We start from the raw sequence: 15,363 nt of genomic DNA, 5'->3' as shown, positions 1-15,363 counted from the left end.
TGGCCTTGCTACGTTCCACACTGATGTCAGTTCTCGGGACCATTGTGAAAACATCTGTAGGAAGATACTCAATGTCCTAAGACAATCCCTCCATAAAGAGCTGGTGTGACACTCCCAGGACTCTCCTTCCAGCACTGTCTGCTTGGCCCATCTGCAAAGCCCTGTCACGAGCTTTCCCCTAAGATGTTGAGCTGTGAACAGTGCAGACAAAGCTAAGGTTCCAGGCAGCTCTAAAGGAGCAGGGTTTGCCCAGAAGTGAGGAGGACAACAGAAACAGCTCCAAGTCCGATGATGTGGGTGACGGCAGACTGTTCTTTCCTTTTCAGAAAGAATCCAAAGAGAAGCCACCCAGGGCGGCTTCCTCTGCTTTGAGGGGAGCACAACTTCAACACCTGACGAAGGGGCTGTTGACATTTTATTATGCAGGGCCAGATGCAGAGCTGTGGAGCTTCAAGGACACCATCTGCATGCAAATGCGATTTAGAAACTCCCAGAGACCTGAGTGCGCTGTGGACGGGAGGCTTCCTGCCAACAGCCCACACCGAGGTGAAGAGCACAGACCTGGAGAAGCAAGCTGCATGTTAAACAGATCCTGTGATGCCGCTTTTGATGGGCAGACATGGCGCTGGGCAGGGGGGTCCTATACACAGTGTGACGAAAGGGTGGGGGTCTGCTGAGAAACATGAGCTTCCCAATGTCCCAAAGGGGAAGAAAGTTTTAAAACTGAAAGATACATTCCAGAACTTGTCAGAAATAATGAAACTAGCTATGTCAATGTGACACAGGACTCCTGGTTCTATGTGCTCAGTGACAGATTTAAAATTGAACAGACATCATCAAGGCAGACATTTTTCAAAGGAAAAATTATGATCTTTGGCTGGAATTTAACAGGCAATTGTGATTCAACTGAACCGTATCATAGATAGACCAACATCATGAGAAAAAAATCCACAACCTTTCTTGTCGATATTTTATTTCAGCCCTAGCTCTTCCCCAAAACCCAAATGAACATCCCTAGAACTGAAATATTTGCAAACATGAGTCTTTCTCATTTACTGCAAGAAGGAACTCATGGCTGTGGCAGAGAAAAAGCTTGCACCCTCCAAGACCATCTGACAGCATCCATTCTAAACCAAATTCTACAGCTTAGAGACATGTGTTCCTTACCCCACAAATCAACGTACTATACGAGAGCAGCTCTCTAAGAGCCAAACAGAGGTCAATCTAGCAATGAACCAACTAATCAAGTTTCTATGCAGCACTGAGCCCTGAGCCAAGTTTTGAGGACTATAAGAACCAGTCTCACCCAGAGAACTCTCAAGTCTCTGCAGGAGTCATGCTAATTGCTCTTGCATAGATTAGGGTTAGGTGTGAGACTGAAGGTGGCAATGTTCAAAAACTGTAATAATTTTAAAGAAAAACAACAGTTAATGGGGTTTCCCTTTCTCCAAACAGAAGGTTCAATTCATGGGCCCATGACTCTCTGAAAAAACAAGAAATGTAAACTAAATAAAGAAGGAAATTGGAGATCTTGCAATATTTTATTTAAGTCCTAGAAATTGTTGTTAATTCTTGGCTGGTGGGTTTATCAAAAGAAATCGTTCTTTTTTTTTTTTTTTTCTTGCTCTCGATTTTAATTCCCACCTATGCTATTTAATTATATTTAGCCTGTAGGTATTTTAAATGCATTTTTTTTTTTACTATACCCTTACCTGTATTCTAAAGCTTAGAAGGAAACCACTTTAAATCTAAGTAATTTTATTTTTAGCATAGGGTAGTCTATAGATTCATGGAAGAGATGAAGAAACCAGTTAGTCTGGAGTCATGTTTTTTCCCCCAGAAAAATTTGTTTTGTTTGAAAGGCTCTAGATTGATTTATTTATTTATTTATTTATTTATTTATTTATTTATGTCTTTTTGCCTTTTCTAGGGCCGCTTCCTGTGGCATATGGAGGTTCCCAGGCTAGGGGTCGAATCGGAGCTGTAGCCACTGGCCTACGCCAGGGCCACAGCAACGCGGGATCCGAGCCTCGTCTGCAACCTACACCACAGCTCACGGCAATGCCAGATCCCTAACCCACTGAGCAAGGCCAGGGACTGAACCCACCACCTCATGGTTCCTAGTCGGAATCGTTAACCACTGTGCCATGATGGGAACTCCATACATTTAGTTATTCAATCAACAAACGTGGTGGCATTGTGGTTAGAAGTCAGGCTTTAGAATTTCAAATTGTGGCTCTTCTACTTGCTGACCACAGGCCTTGGGCAAGTTAGTCTTTCCAAGCCTCAGTTTCCTCATCTGTAAAGTAGAGATTATAACATTACCTATTTCAAGGATTGTTGTGAGGATTAAATCAATTACTAGGTGGAGCTTCCCTTAGGTTACGAACCCGACTAGTATCCAAGAGGACATGGGTTCAATCCCTGGCCTCGCTCAGTGAGTTAAGGATGGGCATTGCCGCAATCTGTGGTGTAGATCACAGATGCATCTCGGACCCCGTGTTTCTGTGGCTGTGGTATAGGGCGGCGGCTTCAGCTCTGATTCAACGTGGGAACTTCCACACACTGTGGGTGTGGCCCTAAAAAGACAATAAATAAATAAACAAACTGTGAACAGATGACTGTAAACAAGTAATTCACCGTAAGGAGTTCCGTGAATCAGCAAGCAGACGCCATGGGAGTAGGAGGCGTTCCCACATGCAAATACAGATCAGAAACATCCTATGGGCTCACAGTGAGCGTTTCTCATTACCAACCATGATGGCTTATGCTTCTGCTCTCTTCCACAGTACTGAGAAATCCAAAGGGAGCATGAAGTGTGCTTAATTTGTATTGCTTTTGAAAATGCTTAATAAACCTATTTCAGCCATTCAGTTAGAGGCACAGGGTTGAGCCCATGAATTTATCTCCTCACTCTCCCAAAATCCAACTGAAGCAATAGTAAATGTATTGTTTTTTAAAAAAACAAATGAATCCACAAGACAAAGGAAAAGGAGGAAAGGTTAGAAAAACAAAATATTAGAAACCTAAAGCAGAAGGACAAGCAAACCTAAAAATCCAGAACCCTAACCCTGGGGGGAGGAGTCAGATGAGAAGCAACTTGGGGGACAGCATCAGATGCTGTCTGATGGAAGTTTGGGGTGAGAACAGGAACATGAACTCAAAGCCCCCCTTCCTCCATGTCTACACAACCCAGCGACTGCCTCTCACCACCCAGGGTGAACACTGGACACTCATTCTCTGAAAAACATGGGGCCGGCCAGGCACACTGAAGGCAGGAGGGCCTTATTAAAGGGTCGGGTAGCTGAGGCAGTAAATGCGGAGATTCCCCAATCTTATTCCCTAACCCATCTGATGAGGATGATGGTGAGGACATCATATATTCGGCATTTATCTTGTGCCAGGGACTCTTCTCTGTGCTTTCTGCATATTAACCCACTTACTCCTCACAAGGCTATGGTTAGGTGGAGGCAGATTCCACCAGGATCCTCCAATTCACATATGAGGAAATTGAGGTGCAGGGAGGTTACATTACTTTTTCAAGATAGACAGTGAAGTGGTTGAATCAAGGTTTTAATCCAGGCCAGTCGCAGACAGGATGACAGGATGATTAAACCCAAAGGTATGAGGCTGACAACTGTTCTGGGGACCAAACTAGCCCAAGAGACATGAGCCGGAGAGGCTACCATAATGGGTTCTCAACGAAATGGCACAGATTACCTTCAAGGAGAACGGCAGTTAACGAGATGCCCCTATGTGCTCAGAAAGTCCAAAGATCTATTTAGTGTCTTCTCTGAAATCTGAGCAGGCAGCAAATGATCTCCACTGAGGAAAATCTCTGATGAGAGAGGAAGGGAGGTAGGAAGAGGGAAAGAGGGAAAGGGAGAGGGGGGAGGGAGAAAAGAGAACAGAAAAAGAAATGAAAAAGGAGGGAGGAAGAAAGAAGGAAGGGAAGTGGTGGAAACAGAGAACTTGGAGCGTGATGAAAACTTTTCCAAATCCCCACTAGTATCCATACAGAGTACATTATTCTCAGATATTATAGGTGAAGGGATGAAGAGATGCAAATTACTAGGTATAATATAAATAAGATACAAGAATGCAATGCACAGCACAGGGAATGCAGTCAATATTTTCTAATAACTTTATATGGAGTATAATCTATAAAAATATTGAATCATTATGTTGTATATCTGAAAATAATATAGCATAAGTCCACCATAGTTCAATTTAAAAAATAAAGTAAAACTAGGACATTTTTCCATAAGAAAAAAACCATGAGGAATCATTCCCACTCCTTAAATCCTCATAAGGAACAGTCGACCTATGCCTGCTGTGTTTTAGAATCTGTATGTTCCTGTGTGACTTGCATCACCCCCTCCTTTATGAATAAGAGCATCTATAGCAGTTTTCCTGTGGGAGGAAGATAACTTCCTTCTTCAATTCACAGGTCTTTAGATTTAGAAGAATGATACTAACAAAACTGTACTTAAATTACACCTGGACCTGATTCAGGTGACAGATACCATCTTTGAGCTAATGCTAATGGGATGATGCTTGGGGGGAGGGGAGTCTTTGGAGGGAGAGAGTATATTTTGCCCTGGAATCATTAGGGGTGGAACATAGACTATAACAGCCGGCCTCCAAAAGAGCACCAAGTGACTCTCACATACTGGTATTCACACCCTTGTCTGGTGTTTGCCCACACTGAAAGGGGCTGGTCTGTTGTAACCAATAGGACGGTGTAGAAATGCTGAAGTCTGACTTCTAGAACGGGATGACAAAACTCACTGTAGTTCCCAACCCTGCTCTCTCCCTTTGCTCACTCACCCTGTGGGAGTCAGCTACTCTGTTGTGAGGAGTCAAGCACCATTATGAAAAGGTCCATGGGGTAAGACATTGAGGTCTCCTGCTAACAGCTAGCACAAACTTGCCAGCCATGTGTGTGTGCCATCTTGGAAGCAGATCCCTCAGCTCCAAACATCCAACGACTCCAGTAAGCCAGAACCACCCAGAGAAGACACTCCAGAATTCCTGCTCTGTAGATACTCTGAGACAATAAAGAGTTGTTACTACTTTAAGCCACTCGGTTTGGATGTAATTTTTTATACGGTAATAATATAATACAATGATTTAAATTCTATTATATTTTTGTTTTGACAAATCTCCATCTTCTGTGCAACTGTACTCACAGAGCCTTATCTTTAAGAAGACCTGAATTCTGCCTATTCTTTCTCAATCTTCTTCCAGAGGAAAGAAGGAAATCTCTATCCACCAGGGAAATGGTTTCAGCCCTTGTGGGCTTGAGGACAAGTCATAATATAACCACCAACATTCTTCCGAGCCACAAAGATAAGTCCTCTTATACATAAGGAATTATTTTCACTGATGGAACTGGGGAAAGATGTAGCTTTTTTATTTGTCATCAGAAGCAATCTTCTTAAAAAAAACTCATACAAGAAAAAAAAAGCAGCTTTAAGAAATGATAGCAGTTGAATAGTCACTCATCTGCAGAGGATCATTTAGGCATAAATCCTCTACAGGAACTGTAAGGTAAAATAAATGGGGGCCTTAAAATGAACTCACCAATTCACTTACTTCTAGCTCAGTAAGAGCTGTAAGGCAAAAACTATATTGAAGGACTTAAACTGACAAAAACAGGAAATACATGAATCAAATTCTCTTTCTTCAGAATGTTATTATACTTCATTTTTCCCCCCACAACTGACTATGTAACATTTATCCCGTATCAAGAATTCCTTCTTGCCTCCAAAAAGAAATCTCTTGAACTTAGTACAGCTGGGGTAGTGGAAGTGGGTTTACAGGTAGGATGAGGTATGAAGCTTTCAACCCAGGGTGGCCAAAGCCCCAGGCAGAATAGCTCAGCCATCTTGGGTTTATTTATCCCAATTTTCTATAAAAATAACATTTTCTATGTGTTCTAAGAGTTAAGGAGCACTGGTCCACAGAAATCACTGTTGATTGGTTCATTATACTAGAAGCTCTGGGATGAGGAGGGGTCATGCTCTGTTTGTTTGTTTTCTCACATCCTGAGCACCTAGCACAAGAGCTGAAGAGTCAATAAGTGATAGTTCAATTAATAATTTAAATTGCTACAAGATCAACATGGAGAGTAATAGCCAATTCCTGACAGGCAGGCATGGAAATATTAAACAAGATCATTTTCACTGCTTCCAGGGCAACACATTGCTGCTTACTTTTAGAAAAGGAATTGTAACAGGGAAAACATCCAAGAAATGAAAACATCTAAGACCTTTCTGAACACTCTATCATACAGAATGTGTTCTGAAAAAATCAACGCATGGTTCAAAACTACGAGTTTAGTTTCTTACTGAGGAATATTGAGAACATCAAAATTACTTCATTTTGATCACCATTATTTCCCTTGACCTTTTTTTTCTCTGGCATAGAAGATAGAATTAGGAAATGAGAGGAAACTCTATGATGCCATTAAAAATGATGTTGTAGAAGAAGATTGTGTCACGAGGAAATATTTCAAAACAGTGGGAACAGTATAACCTCAATAAGCAGTTAAGCTAAATGGAGGCCACACTATCCATGCTGTTTTGAAACACAGATAAATATACATATATAATTGCGTATCTCTCTATATCTCTATTTGTAAGTATATACATATGTGTGTGTATATATATATATATTTGTGTATATATACAAATGCTATAGGCTTTATCCCTACTTAATGCTATTACTTACTTATTTCTTTGTTTCATTTATATATATATTTTTAAAATTTCCTGTGAGTTCCCATTGTGGCTCGGTGGGTTAAGAACCTAAGTAATACCCATGAGGATGCAGGTTTGATCCCTGGCTTCGCTCTTTGGGTTAAGGATCTAGCATGGCCTCGAACTGCAGTGCAGTCTGTAGATGTGGCTTAGATCTGACATTGTTGTGGCTGTGGCACAGGCCTGCAGCTGCACCTCCAATTCAACTTCTAGTCTGGGAACTTCCAACACGCCACAGGTGCCACCATAAAAAGAATACATGAATGAATGAATGAATAAGCAAATAAATAAAATAAATTTCCCACGCTGACTATACATTGGTTATGCTATGCAGCTAGACTACAATTAGTTATTGATTATATTAAAAATAAAAAATCAAGCAGAGGCCAATAATTATTATAACAAGTATGAGTATGTCTATGTCTGATAATGTCTCCTTAGTTATCTCCAAGAGAGGCCACAAAGCTCTTGTATTACAGTGGTTGGAGGATTCGCCATGAGAATGCGGAATTATCACTCTCCAGCCATGGATTCCAGTAACAGGTTCATGCTGGTGCAGTACTTGATACCACCTTTTCACAGGCCCAGCTGGATTAACACACACACAGACGTGCGAGAGGCAGGAACTGTTTCTCAGAGGGTAACTCAGAGGAAAATGCAAAAGCACAGATTGAGAGGATAGATTTCGGTGGCACAATGGAGTTGGAGGTTCAGAGGGCATATGGCTCTTTGTTGTAAGGCCAAGTGAAAGAGCGGAGGTTTGGTTCACACAGAGACGACACCTGTTGTTTTCGGGAACCTTCTACCATGGAGGAGTATTAAATTGCCCCTGAGACACTAAGCAGATACTAAGATTTCAGGCTGTATAAAGTTACACGAGTTAACTTGGCACTGATTTTAAGCTAAGCCACTCACGGTAATAATGCTATGCAAAGCGTTAACAAAGAAAGGTGGGACTGGGGTACAGTGAAAATCACACAAGGGCAGCAGTCAACAAGGCTTGCTGTGTAACCTTCGGCAAATCCTTAGTGTCCGCAATCCTGGATTCCCTTGGCTGAAAAGAGGAAATGATAATGCTTTTGGGAAATATGCTTTCTGTAAGATGAGATGAAGCATGGGCAAACACTTTGAGAACCCATAATGTGCCAGGAAAATGTAAAATACTATGTTGCTGCTATTATGACTACAACTGCTGTTGGTATCATCATTCTTTGAACTCAAGAGAGAAATATCTGGTCCAGAAGATTTCAGGATATACTACTGCAATCATTAGAGAGATGAGTTTTCCTCTGGTGGACCTGTGAGTTGCCCTGAATGCAAATCACACAAGAATGTGTGTCTCTTAAACAATATAGTTTCATTCCATGTTACAGGCTAGCTCTTCAATTAGGCTTTTAAAACTTCATGGTATTTGATCAAGAGGATGGGCTAATATTTATTTATCTCCTTCCCTTGCTCATTAAAGTGTTGGTGGGGAAATTAAATGAGCACAAGCCCACAGTCACACCATGGAGGCTCTACGCAGCCTAGAGATTACAACAAATTTCTGCACAATATAAACCGCGTGATGCAGTGGTGAGTAAAGAAGTTTGCTCCAGGAAATGCAGCATCAAATAAGCCAGATAATAGCAGTTAGGGAAAGGAGAAGAAACTAAGCCAAGGCAGGAGCTCCTTTGCTCTGCAGATATACGGAAGGACTTGAGACTGGGTGATAACACAATAGAATAAGAATGCACCTGCGACAGGGAGATTAACTGAAAGGTTGTCTGTGGAAACTACAGCACACCCTGCAGCTAAACCTCATGCAATCAGACCAAAAAAATAAAAGCCAAAACAATATCCAATCAAACAAACAAAAGTGGATGGGTTTTTGGCAAAGGAATGAATTTCACTCTCGAGAGAGACTGAGGGCATCAGCTACGGATGTGGGTACCCTAAAGCAACACTGCAGACATTCTGGCATTTGGGGGACCCTGGCATAATGGTTAGTCCCACCTGTTCACCATAAAGCAAAGCCTGCCACCCACATATGCATAGTTCCTTATCTGCTTCTGCATCTCCTCATTCTTAAACATAAACAGACCACCAAGGGTTTCCCCTTGGAAGGACAGCCTGAATCATAAAAGAGATATACACAAAACAAAACAATATGGCCCTAGGGGAAACATTTTAGGAGCAGAAGATGACACAGGAAAAAAAAAAAAAACAGAGATTTTCAGATTATATTTTATCCATAAAACAAGAAAGGGTACTGGGACAATGGGGCGATCAGAGAATAAGGAAAAGCTCTTGGAAATTAAAGCTATTATTGCCAAAATAAAAATTTAATATAGAGGCCATAGCGATCTTGAAGATACCTTCTATCAGGTTAAACAAAAAATGAAGGGAAAGATGAGAGAAAAAGTAAGCCACAGAGAGAATATGCCAAAAGTTACAGAGAAAGAGAAGACAGGAAAAGCTAAGAGGAAGAAAATTATCGAAGAATGATGCAGGTTCACGTCATAGAACTGAAATTTATAAGGTCTTAGGTTTAAAGATCCTTTCAATAAATGGCAGTAACAATAGCCAGAGGTTACTAAAAACCTACTATGTGCCAGGCACCACCTTCAAAATTTTACATGTAGTAACTTATTTCATCCTCTCAATAAATCTAAGCTGTAGTTACTATTTTCACCCCAATTTCACAGCTGAGAAAATGCAGGCACTGACTGGTTAAGACAGTTACTTAAGCTAGTAAATATAACAACTGGGATTTAAATTCAGGCATGCATGATCCATAATCTACATTCTTTTTTTTTTTTTTAGCCACACCCACCTCATGAAGAAATTCCTAATCAAACACGTGCCAAAGCAGTGACAGCACAGGGTCCTTAACCCATGCACCACCAGAAAACTCTGACATTCTTAACTATTATACTATACAATCTAAAACACCCTCACTTAAAGAAAGCATTTACAAATTTAAAGATGAAAATATCCTAAGATCTGGTGGAAAAGAAATTAAAGGTTACCAAAAAAGAGAGTGAAAATTAGACTGCTATTAAATCACTCTCAGAAGACCATGGAGAAATGATTTCTAAGATAGGAGAAAAAAGTAATTTCAACCTAGAGTTCCATACTTAGCCAAATCATCAATAAACTCTGAAGACAAAATAAAGATATTTGGAGAACTGAAAGGGTTTAGAAACTTTCTTTGAAAGTTATTTATGGATCGCTCCACCAAATGAGGTATAATACTAGAAAAAACAAAATACATGGGATTCAGGGAAGAGTGATCACACCTAGAAGCATATTAAAGGAAAATCCTGATCATCCAGGTGACTCAAGGAGATTAGAGTAGGAAAGCAGGAAGAAAGAGGCCCTTGGGAGAAAGATATCCAGGAATAAAGTTGAATCATGAGATTTCACACTTTGAGAAACAGATAAAGTCAAAAAAAATTTTTAAAGACAACTAGTAATTCCAAAAGGGAATTAGAGCTACATAGGAAAGAAAATGTAAATGAGATAAACTATTTGTTATGTTGTAAAGCTATAGATAGGCAGAGCTAATTTTGTGTATAAGAGAAAGTTTTTGACAGTAAAAGTAAAATGAAAATCAAGAGAACATCATAGTGACACCGTCACACACATACATACATTCTTTCTCTCACACTATCTTCCATCATGTCCTATCCCAAGAGACTGGATACAGTTCCCTGTACTATGCTGTACAACAGAAACTGACATACCACTGTGAATCAACTATACTTTAATTAAAAAATAAATAAAACTTACAATAAAGCTATTTTAGAAAAAGAGAGAACATTATAAAGCAAGAGGGCATTGCATTTAGGAGGATCACAACTGGTGAAAGGAAGGGTCAAGATAAGTACCTTAGGGTAATAATTGTATCTTACCAGAGATATGGTCTGGAATCGCTTTTTTTTATTACTCAATGAATTTATTGCATTTACAGTTGTACAATGATCATCACAATCCAATTTTATAGGATTTCCATCCCACAACCCCGGCATATTGTCCCACCCCCCGAACTGTCTCCTTTGGAAATCATTAAGTTTTTCAAAGTCTGTGAGTCAGTATCTGTTTTGCAAAGAAGTTCACGTGTCTTTTTTTCAGATTCCACATGTCAGTGAAAGCATCTGATGTTGGTGTCTCATTGTCTGACTTCGCTTAGCATGATAATTTCTAGGTCCATCCATGTTGCTAAAAATGCCGGTTGGAATCACTTTAAAAAGAAGTAGAGTTATTACATGAAAGTAACTAAGACAGGAGTTAAAAAGGACATAACTAGTATGTCCATATATCCAGAGTTTCAAGAAAAAGTTATATCTCAGGTGCTTTTTCTCTGGAAAATCCTGGAAGACGTGGTCCACTAAAGAGAAGAAGACATGCTATCCAGGAAATAGAGGATATAATGCAGAGCAAAAGGTAAGGGAAATCCTAGAATGATTATAAAGGGAAACCTCAGGCCACTGGCTAAGGGACAGACTCAGAGACCTGCCAGTTCAAGCTGACTGGGAGGATGAAGGGGCCGTACATCCAAGAGGAAAATGAAAATGAGAGACGACTTGATGAGCGTGAACAAATTTGGAGGCGATTCACAATTACAGATGAAAGTTGGGGATGAAGGGCTGGTAGTTACATAGAAAACCAGGGGAAAAATAAAAGGCAATTATAAGCTCCAGGGAACACAAAATTTGTGCAAGAAGTACAATTGTAACTCAGTTGTTAACAAAATGTATACTGTCACAGTAACAGAAACTCTGCTGTTTCATAAAAATTCTGATATAATCACACTGGAGGAATTGAGAGAGTGAAAGTAAGTGTGTGTGTGTGTGTGTGTGTGTGTGTGTGTGTGTGTAGAGGGGCAGGGAAGATGTAAGATCTAAAGCCACACTTTCACAGTAGAAAAGCAAAAATATGTAAATCCAGAAAATAACAAAACCGTAGTATACATATGCTCATTAGAAATAGGGAGGTACAGGAATTCCCACTGAGCACAGTGGATTAAGAATCTGACTGCAGCGGCTCAGGTCACCAGAGAGGTATGGGTTCAATCCCCAGCCCAGCAAAGTGGGTTAAAGGATCCGGTGTTGCCACAGCTGCAGCTTCCATATGCTGTGGGTGCAGCTATAAAATTAAAAATAAAAAAAAATATATGGAGGTACAAAACTGAAAAAACAGCCCAGAGTTGCAAGCAGTTTTCTAGGGAAGTCATGTTATAGTGGAGAGAGGAATTGCCTGGCACCTTTTCATTTCAAGATTCAGAGAATCACTTGACTTTTTAAAACCATGTAAACATATCCTAAAATAAGACCAAAAGTTAGATTAAAAATTTCAAAATCATTGCATGTTATGGCTCAAATAGCAATGCTATTTTCACCTAGATTGTCGCAATTAGGAACCACTGTTTCAAGCCGTGTTCCAGGCCCTAGCAGCAATCCGGTGTCGTGTCATTGCCGGGGCCGAGCCGAGAGCAGCCTTGGAACCCATGCTGGCCTCATTAGGAGATGTCCCTCTAAGTGCTTCAGCCCTGAGATAATTACTGTAAACTGTGACTCACAATGACCTCAATTAGACATGCCCTTCCTTTCAGGGGCATAACTTCATGGTGGCAGTCCAGCCAGAAAAATCAGTGAACCCTTGAGAAGAAGTGTGGACCCATCCAACTGAAAGGCATAAAAAATGCAGCTCAGAGTGGCTTCCTCCCAAAGCTTAATTATCGAGGCAACTCCTACAACTCAGCACCCTGAGAAAATGTACTTCATGCAGTTGTCAAGTCGCAGGGCCACGGGGGGAGAAGGAATTTTACCATCTTGAGTGGGTACGAGAGGTCCTCCAGCTCCGGTGAGCCATCGGTCTCATGTGATAATGTCCATGAACATGAAGCGAGATGAACAGCGTTTAGAGAATTCGTCCGCTCTCTTAAAGCGCTAACAGCAAATGCTGGGGTGCTAAAGAGCTTTCAAACTGAAGTGCTTCCTTCATTCCTGAGTCTTGGCAGGGATTTGAGAAATGCACAAATCTGGCACCTGCTCCTCTGCCCACTGAGTTAGCAGCCACCCTACACGGCAGGTAAATGTGTGGTGCTGTACATCTTGCAAAATGCACTGAGGCTCTTGAAAAGAAAGTGCTTGCCCAGTTGGGTACAATAACATTGACACACTTCCAAACGCTTTGCTAAGAAGCTCAAGCTCTCCATCCACTTACATTTCCTGTTAGGAACAACCTGGTGGCTAGAGCGAAGACTTTTTTGACTGGGTATTTTATTGGAATGTTAAATGTTTCTAACTGTGAAGGCACAGGCAAGTATCGACCATGGAGGTTTTAAAGACTTCAAGTAGACACAGCTAGAGATCTCGACGGAAAGCAGTATTTTCCTGGATTATATTCTGAGATAGGGACACACTGTGATCTGTGATTCTACCTCCATCTGGTATGAAGGCAAACTCCATCCCCCCAAAAAAAGAAGAAAATAAAAGATCGGAGGAGAGAGAGAAAACAAGGAAAGGAAGAAAGAGAGGGGAAAAAAAATCTCAGTTCTAAAATAGTTAAACTTATATGGATTGCCTATCAAAAGCGTACCTTTTACTACAACAACAAACAACAAAATGAAGCAAAAAAAGAAAAAAAAAAATCTCCATTCCCCATAAGTACTAACTCTTAACATTTTCACCCACAGCCTCAAACAGCAGCATCTAGCAATTTTCCATAATTTCAGTAACGGCCAAGACATGGAAATGCGCCGTGATAACAAACAAAAACACGCATTATCCATGCACAGGTGTAGCCCCCCATCACAAAGATTTTTCTCCAGCACTTTAAAAAAATTGCCTTCAGTTGCATACGCTGCCAAGATGCGTTTATTTTCCTTCCTATTTCCATTCCATTTGCCCTAGGCTAAAACTATTGACTGTCCAGAGGGACTAGACCCCACTGGGTCTCAAATTATTGAAACCGAATGGCTTCCAGGTCATTTCCTCTCTAACTTGGATTCTCTGAGGCCCAAGGGGGTGATTTATATGGGAAATCCGTTCCACCACCATCACTCCCCCTGAGAGCTCTGGCATCCCCCCAGCAGATCAAAGGAAACGTGGGGTTTTTTTTTTGGGTTTTTTTCCCTATAAATGAACCCTTTCTTATGGATGTCTTGTTCCATCACCAAAACACAGTTCACCTCCCTAAGAAGCCCTACGGGTATGACTCTGGGCGAGGGTCTGTGCCAACAGATGGGCATCACAAACCTCCTGCACATGTGCCTCCCAGGCCATGGAGCCTAAACATACAGCCCCGTGAGAGCCAGTGGCCAGGGCTACCTGAGCTATGTAAAGGGTACTGGCAAACCTGTCATCTTCTCCAAGCCACTATTTTTAATTTTCTAATGGTAATCACTTCCACAGTGATTATATCTCATGGAGGAGATTCAAATGCTTCCCCACAATTTCCAGGTTTTCCAGTTCCTTTTCTGGGAATTTTATGGGGAAGTTTAGAAGAGTGGTCTAGAAACAGCTTGGCAGGAGAATTAAGCGGCCAGAATGATGCCTGAGGTGGAGAGCTAGTTGGCAGCAAACAGATTCTTGGCATCATTCCTCCAGGGCCGTGGGGACCATCCCAACGGGGCTTGGGCATCTGCCCAGAATTGCTGAGCAGCATCTCGTTCACATGCCACTCATTCTTGGCAGGCAAGATCCTGAAGGCATCAGTCTGCAAGCATCCTCTCTCTTCCACTGCCTGCCAAGGATTAGACAGGATGCCTTTCATCCCAGAGAAGGAGGGCATCTTCCCATCACCTGGACAGGTATGAGTCTGGGCTGCTTGTCCTTAAAAGGCATTATGATGAAGAGCCCTAAGCAAACCTTCGAAAGAAGCCAGAAATGTCTAGGGAGGATTTACACTGGGCATAAGACCACGGGTAGACTGGGTTTAAAGAGTTGCTATATAAATGTGGGAAATGTGTTACAGTTTTTATAAAGAAGAATTAGGTTATTTTTCTTTTAAAAGTCAAGGAGAGGGTGTACAGCAGAGATTGCATAACAATATAAATCAACTATATTTAACTTTTTAAAAAATAATAATAAAAAGTCAAGGAGAGGGGGGAAAAATACAGGAGAGCAAAAAAGAGGGGGCTTCCTCTCACATATACTGGGACCATAAATTTATTTTGTTATCATCAGAAGGGAATGGAAAGCATATAAACATTATCTGTGGGCTTAACATTAAAGGGTTTTCATCTTTATATTTAATAAGATCTTCACCAACATTAATTATTGTTTCACTATAATCTACATACTAGGCCCTGGGCTGAATGCCTTAGATATATTCCCTAATTTAATCTTCATAACAGGTACCTTAGATATTTTATCAAACTTAATCCTCATATCATCCCAGCTTTATAGATAAGGATGCTGAGGCCCAGAAAGATTAAATAGTTGGTCCAAAACCACACTTTCTAATTGATGGGCCCATGACTCAAGCCCATTTCTGTTTAATTATAAAGCCCTTTCCTATCCCATAATTTACTATCCTGTATTTTTCCCCTTTAATGAGAAAAAATTACCTTACCTTACCTTAAAAAATTTCTTACCTTCCTCTGCGTTCG

This window comes from Phacochoerus africanus, chromosome 8 (assembly GCF_016906955.1).
Source record: "Phacochoerus africanus isolate WHEZ1 chromosome 8, ROS_Pafr_v1, whole genome shotgun sequence".
In the NCBI taxonomy this organism is placed as follows: domain Eukaryota; kingdom Metazoa; phylum Chordata; class Mammalia; order Artiodactyla; family Suidae; genus Phacochoerus; species Phacochoerus africanus.
Note: the sequence above shows the minus strand (reverse complement) of the source record.